Source organism: Poromitra crassiceps (genome assembly GCF_964638095.1).
Source record: "Poromitra crassiceps genome assembly, chromosome: 7".
In the NCBI taxonomy this organism is placed as follows: Eukaryota; Metazoa; Chordata; class Actinopteri; order Beryciformes; family Melamphaidae; genus Poromitra; species Poromitra crassiceps.
The window spans coordinates 21634824-21645188 of NC_139628.1; positions in this window are offsets into that span (position 1 = coordinate 21634824).

The window sequence follows — 10365 nt, forward strand, 5'->3', positions numbered from 1 at the left end:
AAACGTCACGTTGACTGTTCAGCTAGGAGAGCTGATAGGTATTTCAGGTGATATTATGTCAATCATAGTTATTGCCTGTATGTTTGGGCCAGGCAGCCCTTGTGGTTGGTGGTGTTATGGTTTGGGGGCGGGGCTTCTCATCTGTTAGATGCGTTTGCACTCTAAGTTGCTGTTGCCAACTCTCCTGTTGCTTCTCATATTGGACAGAGTTTGGTGAGGTTATTATAAAAAGAGTTGTATTTCTGCATTGCATTGTTCCTTCAGTAGCCTGAGTAGGGCTGTGGTAATAAACACATCTAAATGGAAATAAGCGTCTTCGTGCAGCTGAGAGCCTACGTGTGGTTTTGCTGAGAGGAAACAGGATGTTATTTTGTACCTGCCTCTCCTTTTGTCTTGTCTTTTACCACAGTAACATGGTCAACAATATCACCCACTAAATACACTCTCTAACTGAAGACTATCAAAATACATCACTCCTCTATAGCTGAACACAGAGATGGGCAGTATTTTAAATAAATGCATTTAAAATACGTATTTCAAATACTTTTGTGTATTTTGTATATTTGCATTTGGCTGGACAGAGAAAAATATGATGTAATTTGTATCTAAATACTTTCAGAGCTTGTATTTGTGTATTTTAAATACCTAAAATACTTTGTTTATTGCATACCAGACATCCACTGCCCATCAGAGTTGAATTTGCATTTCGCTGCAGGCAAATGTAACTTATCTTAGCCCTCATTCACACAGGATGCCGAACGTAAGCAGAACTGAAGCCTGAAGCAGGCACAAGCTGAACGTACGCCTTACTGTTCACACAAGACACATTCTCTTCTCCTCTCAGCGCCTACTCTCGCCGCCTTGAACCCGCCCACATCTCCCATTGACTTCTTCATGCCTCACGGCTTCACGGCTTCAGCGTCACGCTTGGAAATTCGGCATCAAGGCCGGCGTGGTGTGAGCGTGGCTTCAGCACGGCGTCAGCGTGGCTTCGCCTGTTAACAAGGGCGCCTATATGAAACTTGTGGGTACAGCATAGGTACAGCTTCGGTTGAGCGTTGCTTCGGCGTCCTGTGTGAACGGGGGCTTAGTCTTTGTTGTAGCTTGTTGAAGGAATGCTTAGTGATATGTCACATATTAAAGGATTAGCTCACCAGGCACGTGCACACATAGACATCAAAGGGGGCTTGAGCCCCTGCCGTTTTCCCCCGTCTGTAAAAAGTGCCCTCTCCTGACCCTGAATGCAGCATTTCTAATGGCGCTCTGTATGTAAATTGCCCTTTCCAAGCTGTCACCGAAGGCAGCGCAGCCGAGAAATGAAACTGCCGCACGGCACATTTCAGATTGCCAGCCCATGCACAGACGTGTGATACAGCACAGCAGCACACAGACCGTCGGTCTTAATTTGAGACAGACGGATATCAGGTATGTATGTGGCCATAATGGGCTGGCCATTGGCCAAAACAAAGTATTATAGAGAGCCAAAGTGAAACGTCACTTCCTGCTTTCTCCCTGTACCACCAATATGAATGGCGGTGGGTAAGGTTACTTTTTCAATAATAATTTCAGCCCCTGCCCCTCTGACATTCTCTGCACGTCACTGTAGCTCACGTTTCTTAAAGTCTCGCCCTATTTGTTACTTTGCAATTGATGATGTTGATTGGTAGAGTTCCTTCTCAGCACAATATCCACCCATTTCCTCATAGTAGCTCTGGAAAGTTGGGCAACATGAATGAATGCAATGTCAATGGGGTCACGCTCCTGTATGTACAAGCTGACAGAGGCTCACTGAAATGTACTTTGTGTGACTGTGGATGACATTTCAGTGAGCCTCAGTCAGCCTGTACTGTACACAGGAGTGTGACCCCATTGACCGTGCATTCGTTTTTGCCCAACTTTGAGGAACAGGAACAGGTTGGATTGTGCTGAGAAAGAACTGTACCAATCAATATCATCATTGCTAAGGAGCAAGTATGTAGCCTGGGTAAACCCATCCCCCACGTGACCTGCTCTCAGACCTGTTCTCAGTCACTATGGTCTGGAGAACGAGCCATTCAAACCGATTTCTAGCGGGTGTTGGGCCCCCCTCGATAGACCACTCCACCAGCCAACCGTCATCCAATCAGCTTGGTGCACAGAGCACATGCGCAGTGCAACAGATGGCATCATCACTCTGCGACCTTTGTTGTTAGCGCTCGAGCAAACTCCACCTAGCTAACTCACCGAGCTAACTCACTAGGCTACTGCTAGCAACCACAAGGAGCGCGATGGCTACTACCAATGTGAACGATTTTCGCAGGTTCTTTTAAAATCAATGCTAAAACATTTTAGGGTAAAATATTGACACGAGTAACTGGTGATCTGCAGATGATGTAAACTTTTGTAATAAATGTTATCTCTTGTACTTCAACCTCTGTCTAGTCAATTATAGGACAAGATACACTTAGCCTACTGTAACACAGTATTGGGTTTTGTCTTCATTGCCTAGAATTATTATTATTATTATTATTATTATTATTAAAACGATTATGAATTATATTCGCTAAACATTATTTTAACAGACTTACCAGCTTAGGCTTCATTCTGTGATGCGTTTGTTATGGTTTGTTGTTGTTCACTTCCTCCCAGCATGCATTGTGCTACTGTATTTCGCTACTAAATAGCAACCAAATGAGCCGAAATAGATATGAAGGTAGATCTCAATTTTGTGTAATGGTAACACAACCTGCAATTGTATAACATTTCAATATTGGACCAAATAAAACATCGAAATGAAAACACCACCCTATGTGAAACATATATGTAATCCTGGGTCTATATATACCCCTCGTCGATTTAACGTGATTTAGGTAAGTGACAGCGTAACGGTCCACTCCAATAAATTGGCTCTACTTCACATTTTAGTTTTACAAAAAAAACACATTTATGCAATGACTTTACATAATGTAGGCTATATTTATGTGCATCATCCTAACTGCAGCAGGAGAGAGAAAACTTTATAATAGCCTATTACTGTATAGCCTGGATGACGTTAGCTAATGCTACCCAGCCTTACATTGGCATATGCTGCATTTAGCTTGTGGTATTAGGCTACAGTAATATTGTATAGCTGGCTAGACAGACGAGTTTATCTGGAATCAGTGTGACAAGATCCCTGCTGCTAGCTTGTCTGCCTTTTTGTGTAAGAGTATCTAGCTACAGTATCTGCATTACATGCTACACCATGCAAATATATTTCGATATAATTCAAACAATTAGCCCACTGTACTACTGGACTGTGTATTGCTGTGAAAAAGTTAGATTTGATTGTGTCAAGTGTTACATGTTATATTTTTAACTGAGCATTAAACAAACGACCAGCAGCATTCAAATGGGCAAAAACGTTATATTTATTGAAATGTGGTGATCTCATGTCACATTACATAATGTTATGCCCAAATGGTCTACTGCCCAGAAGCGTCAGTTTACATGTTTGGTAGGGAATTATTTTAATTATGTTAAACCAGCGTTTATCTTCCATAATGCATTAAATCATAATCACAATGCTATGAAGACATTAGCTGATCACCACAGAGCAGCACAGACAAGTTTATCAGATAATTTCGCGTAAAATGTGTCCAGGTGATCAGCTCTGAAGCCCCGGCTTGTATGGTCCGCTAAAATCCGATTTCGATAACGCTAGGTGTTATTTTGATCAACAGACCTCAACCTCAACAGCTGTTTTCACTTGAATTTCCTCAATGTAGTTGCATAGCCATATAGCTAGCCAGCTAGTAGCTAGCTCGGGAGCTATGCTTTGAAAAGACGAAAAGCTAATGGCTACCAGTGCTTAAGCCGCAGCAGCTGTTACACGTCATTGACAAAGACGCACTCTCTGATTGGCCGATCACGGCAGGACTGATGTTGGCAGTCACGCCATCACTCATTGGCTGCGGGTCTGCGTGGGTCTTTCAATCGCCCCAGCAATCGATTTGAATGGCCCGTTCGCTAGACCCTAGTGACTGGGAACTGAGAGAGCAGGTCACGTGGGGGCTGGGTTTACCTAGGCTAGCAAGTATGGGCTATTAAAAAAGTTGAACTATCCCTTTAAGTCTGGGGTCAGAGCTGTTTATGAGACCACAGGGATTAGTAAACTCACATTTATGAAAGGCAGACATCAATACCAGCTGGTCTTTGGAGTCTGACAGCTACAGGTGCAGCATTTATACGCCCCCCTTCATGTAGGCTACGCATCCTGCATCTACATCAGAGGTTTTCCTGGGGGGCTACATGACAAACCCAGATTGTTGCCGGGGGGCCAAAAAATGTTGTCATGCCGTAACCTAATTTAATATCTAATTGTGTGTATTAAATACACACACATATTCATTGTATGTATTTTATTATTATTATTACAGTGCATTCCTCTTATAGTGCTCAGCTTGGGACGGGTCAAATTGATCACTATAAGCGGATGATCATTATAAGCTTTTTTTCTCTTTATTTCTCATGCAGATTACCATCTAATTGACATTTGTATAATCTATTATATGAATACAGTATATAAAGTAAAGGAATGTTATTGACTTTAAAAATCCATACAGTAAGTTAGACCTCCAGCTGTTTCAAGCACATCGGTCTCACGTAGACAGAGACGCTGCCATCTATCCACAGACAGAGATGCCGCAATCTCATATTGTATACAGACAGACATGTTTTGTTCTCTTGGGTGACACCTATGGCGATGAGTGGTAATTGCAGGTGAGGTCCAAACAGTGTCAATGGGCTCACTATCAGATAGATAGTGACTTTAATTATTTACATTTTTTAGATGAAAATGTTTTAGGATTCTGAGAATAAAGTCAGAATTCAGAAAATAAAGTCAGAATTTTTAGATTAAAGTCAGAATTGTCTATCTATAGACCCCTTATACAGCTTGTCAACATTGAGCTGCGCGCGCAACGTGTAGGCAGAAAGTCGTTAACTACCTACGGTTAGCCTCGCACACACGCAATAGAACACAACACAACACAGTCTGTTACACTATCAACAAAGCAAGGAGTAAAGTTTTACCGAATCCCGTCAACTCATACTGCTTTTAATGCTAACCGTAGGTGTCTTTGGTTGCAAGCCGAAAGAGGAAATCGTTAAAAATGCCCGACTTTGCAGTGCTCTTCATAATCAGGTAAGCTGCCTGAACTGAAACTGTAGGCTGCTCAGCCACATCGCTAGGTTAGTTAACGACCAAGTAACGTTAAATAATGTCATTATTAAGTTGAACTGATTGGAACGAGGACATCATTAAAAATGCCCGACTTTGTAGTGCTCTTCATAATCAGGTAAGCTGCCTGTAGCTGTAGGCTGCTCAGCCACATCGCTCGGTTAGTTAACGACCAAGTAACGTTACATAATGTCATTGAGTTGTGTGCATTATCAACATAACAATATATCTTTGCAAGTTACAGAATAATTATCTACGCTATCCCCAGTTATAAAGGAATGCACGATATGTATTGCCGGCCACTAGGCTTGGCCAATTGACAGCGCCAGTGCGTATGGGTCTGTAAGACATGTCCCATTAAACAACGTTAATTTCGATGCATAACATTGCTTATCACCAGGCGATAAGCTGTGGTAGTAAGCCGAGAACTGCATTTTAAAACTAAAATATAACTGTGTGTTGCAGATGGGCATAGAGCAGTCCTGACAGCGGGGCTTTGACAGAGTTTTCGCTGTCTGTCTATGCTGGGCTGACGACTTTCTGCCTACACGTTGCGCGCGCAGCTTGCTTTGTTGTCATTGTGACGTAGGCGTATAATTGGTCTATTGTGGATGGCTCATTACCTGCCTGCCAGCGGCCCAGCAGGCAGACCTGCTGCTGAAATAGTTTGAGCAATAGGCAGAAACCATTTGCGTGGGGGTGGGTGGATATAAAATATATTGGCTACATAGCGAAACACAATGCAAAACGGAAAAGAAAAATATTTATATGCCCTCCCCTCCTATCTCAAAATAAAATACCTTGCCCTCCCCAGTACTCAAAATAAAATCTAAATGCCCTCCCCGTCTCCTTTTTTTTTTACACTAAATTGTGTGGATGAGGAAGCGCTGCGTGGCTCCTTGAAATCACTGAAACAGGTGCTCTTTGGTGTGGGTGCAGAGAAGCATGAGTCAAAAGTTCAAGTGGGATCCTTGTGCAGGTAAAAAAAAAAAAAAGGAGTGGAGAGCAGGAGAACTTGAAAAAATCCAAGGCAACAACTGTTTCAGAAGTAATAATTAAAAAGCCTTTATTGTGGCACGGCTAACAAAGTTAAAAACAGAGACCGACACGTTTCAGCGCCGCAGAGCCTTCATCAGGGTAGAGGCCCAACACAAGAATGCATACACATATATAGTGACATCACTCAGCCATCAGTGATTAGACCTCCCAGACACACCTGTGTTTCACAGAGAACCTGCATCAACAATCATTGTGAACAATAATGCATAAATACATGATATGGATGTTATACAAAGTAAAGAAGATCCATAATGAAGTAAACACAAAAATTGGGTGCTGAAAAAAAGAGAGAGACGCAGAATGCAGTAAGTTCACTAAGTGGGACCAGTGCTGAAAGCAATGCCCACAGACTAGAGGTAGTAGGAGGAATTACAATCCCAACCTGACAGGGAGACCTATATACAATCAACAATTATACAGCCTACGAAGGTGAGGAAAGAGGCCCTCACAAGGAGCCACAAATTGAAAAGTCATCTAAACAGCCCAACAATTGAATGTAGCTGAGAAAAAAACAATGACAACAAAAAACTATCTCAACCTCACTTTGAGCCCACAGTAGACTTATGGAATTCAGATAAGATCAATGGGCCTCGGGTCTGAGGGATCTCCCCCTTCGGTCTCCCCTTCCCTACACTCTTACTGCTCCCCTGGATCCCTTCTCCTTGTTGCGCCTTTTCATTTTTTTGCTCTCTCTTTATAGCCTCTGCCTGCATGGTTACTGTGAAGAGAGGGGCTACTTTCTCAGACTCCTGACTAAACGGCGGTAATAGACCCTTCTCACGGGGGCCATTTTGTGTCAAAAAGGCAGGGTAAACACAGGTGCAAGCAAAACACTAAAGAGGGTTTCCAACTTCCATGATTGGAATTTGGAAACCCTCATTAGTGTTTTGCTGGCACCTGTGTTTATTCTGCCTTTTCGACACAAAATGGCCCCCGTGAAAAGGGTCTATTGAGAATGGGTTACGATAGCAATATGCCAATGATGGTGATGATGATGCCGATAATGATATGCTTGTGCATTTTCATTTTACCCCCCCCCCCCTTCCCCCACACACACACCGGGTTTCGGAGATCACCGAGTCTCTCCTGTGGTGGAGCTGGCATTGCCTGCTCCTGTCACGGTGGCCCGTTGGTATTTAGACAAGCATTTAGTCAAGCATCGACCATTAGGGGATACCTACAGTAAAACACCGTTTTTGGTGGCCTGTCATTTCACCAGAGATGTTCGCTCCAGGCTGATGCAGACCTCTCGCTTTGGAATTTTCTGCCGGCCAATATCGATAATGTATCAATAGTATCGTGCACCACTGGTATAGGCTACATAAGCATATTCCCAACTTGCCCTTTATATGCTGGTGCATATAACCTGTCAGTCATTTACTTATAAAACAGTTTAATTCCCTGATGAGTCTCCCCATGCATCCCATTTTCTTCTTTTTCTTTATTTATTAGGCTAAGTATTTTTCTTTCTATTACCTATGCTATTGTTTTGTTTTGTTTTGTTTTGTTTAATTATTTATTTAATTTTATTTAATTTTCTTACAAGTTAGAGTTTTCATGTTATACGTTCAATAAAAGTAAAACATGGTGATTTGTTATTGATCATTGTATGCTGCACACGTTACCTAACTCTGCCTGACTGTACCAAAAGAAAGAAAGAAAGAAAGAAAGAAAGAAAGAAAGAAAGAAAGAAAGAAAGAAAGAAAGAAAGACCTGCACCATTTGCAAAGTGTGACATGAACCTCACACCTCTGTCTGTGCAGCGGAAGCAGCAGAAGACAAGACAAGCGACAGGCTGCATTTATGTTGGATGGGAGACTACACATAAATGAACTCTAAAATGATATTTCCTGCATGGACACAACAGCTGAATTCCATGAAGCACTGAAATGTTAAAATACTCAAACTTCAGACTTCTCAATACAACAGCTGATCTGTGTACAACAGTTTAATAAATTACAAATTAGACTGAACAGAGTTCAACAATGAAGCTGTGAATGTATGTTTCAGTAGATTTTCTCTCTGTGTGCTTCTCTCCTTAGCTCTGCCCACTGCCACAGCTCTGCCACCTCCACCAGCTCCCCTCTTTCCTATTGACAGACTGGTGTGCCACCTAGTGGTGTTCTGCCCTTACGTCATCTCAACTCTTAAAGCTGCCTCTATATTGCAACAGGCATCAAGGTAAGAGACCCGGCCTAAAGATTTGTAGTGGGCCTGTTATTGACAACTGTGTTGGTTGGAAACTCATGGTCAAGGTTTACTTTAATAACAATGACAGTTGCGCTGCGTGTTTTAGCGGCGGGTGGAAGATAGGGCCTAATTAGCTCTTAGCTCTCTGTCTGTCTGTCTGTCTGTCTGTCTGTCTGTCTGTCTGTCTGTCTGTCTGTCTGTCTGTCTGTCTCTCTGTCTGTCTGTCTGCCTGCCTGCCTGCCTGTCTCTCTGTCTGTCTGTCTGTCTGTCTGCCTGTCTGTCTGTCTGTCTGCCTGCCTGCCTGTCTGCCTGTCTGTCTGTCTGTCTGTCTGCCTGCCTGCCTGTCTGTCTGTCTGTCTGTCTGCCTGTCTGTCTGTCTGTTTGCCTGTCTGTCTGTCTGTCTGTCTGTCTGTCTGTCTGCCTGCCTGTCTGCCTGTCTGTCTGTCTGTCTGTCTGGCCAAACAGCAGGTCAGGCTGTGCAGATAGCATCACTTGGCCAGCTCAAGCTGAGGTATGGAGGCTAGTCAGGATTAGCCTCCGTGTATTGGCTTTGATGCTGAACAAAAACATCTCAAAACAGGGGGATTAAGAGAAACTGGGAAACAGGTCCGACAGAGAGAATTCACACTGGCAGAGGAAAATGGCAGAGAGAGGGGGTGCGCACCTGAGATGCCACGTCATATAACCTATCTCTAAGCCACTCCCACTTCCTGGATGACAACTTTTTGCTACGTCATACCAATAATAATCAGGGATAACCACATGTAACGACCTGTGACAATCAGCGACAAAGTTGTGACATCATCAGTGATGTCATAAGAGCAGGTGAGCCCGTACAGTGGTTGAGCTGCAGGGCTAACATGTCACTGGTGCTGCAACAGCTTGGCTTCCTAAGAAGGATCCTCAGGCAGTCATTATAAGCAACCTGGAGCTTTTGGATGCCTGTTTAAACTTGACGCACAGGGGGGCAATATAAAGAGGAGTACAGTAGGCTCTAAACAGGTTTACCTTTACATCATCTGAGCAAAAATAAAACTTCTTCCTCAGCATGTTAGCTTGAGCATACAGTACACGCCTCTGTCTGTACATGTCATCATCATCACTCATTTGATCAGTTATAATCAGTGTTGGGCAAGTTACTTTAAGTTACAGTTCCTACTTACTGCTCTGAAAAGTAACTTAGTTACTTTAGTTACTCGTTACTTTAAAGGTAACTAGTTACTGTGGAAAGTAACTTTTGCATTACTTTTTTTTATTTTTCACTCTAAATTCTCTTACTAATGCGCACATATTATTTTGGGGCTCTCCCCTCTCGGCCCCAAAAACTGGTTCCAGAGTTGCACCAAGTCCAGTCCATTTTAATCAAAGTATCCCTTAGGAAAGAATTTGTTGCATAAAATCACCTAAGGAATCCTTTAGGATATTGTAAGGGAAAACCCTTAGATCTCTAAGTGTTTGCCCTTATCTACTTAAGTATTCCCTTATGTGTTGCAAGAAGGTCCTTATTAGCCATTTTCCTCAGAAAATCTTAAGGGACACATAACTGTCACTTAAGTGTGAATTTGTGTGAAATGATTTATTGAACATAGCTGAATTTATGGTGATTAAAGAGGAGGAGATACCACGACGCATTTTTCGGGACAGGCAAAACCCACTGGACATGATGAATAATGCGCAACTTTTGAGGGAGTATAGATTTGACAGTCAGTCCATCCTCAAAATTGCTTCAATAGCACCAAACCAGGAGGAACCATGCGTTGCCCGCTATCCAGCAAGTGTTCATTGCTTTGAGGGTTTTTTTGCATGTGGGACTTTCCAGTCGGTTGTAGGAGACGTCTCCAAGGTGCAGTCAGTTGTTTGTAGAGGGGTACACCCTGTGGTTATCACCTTGTGTCGTCGGTTGGACAGCTACGTGA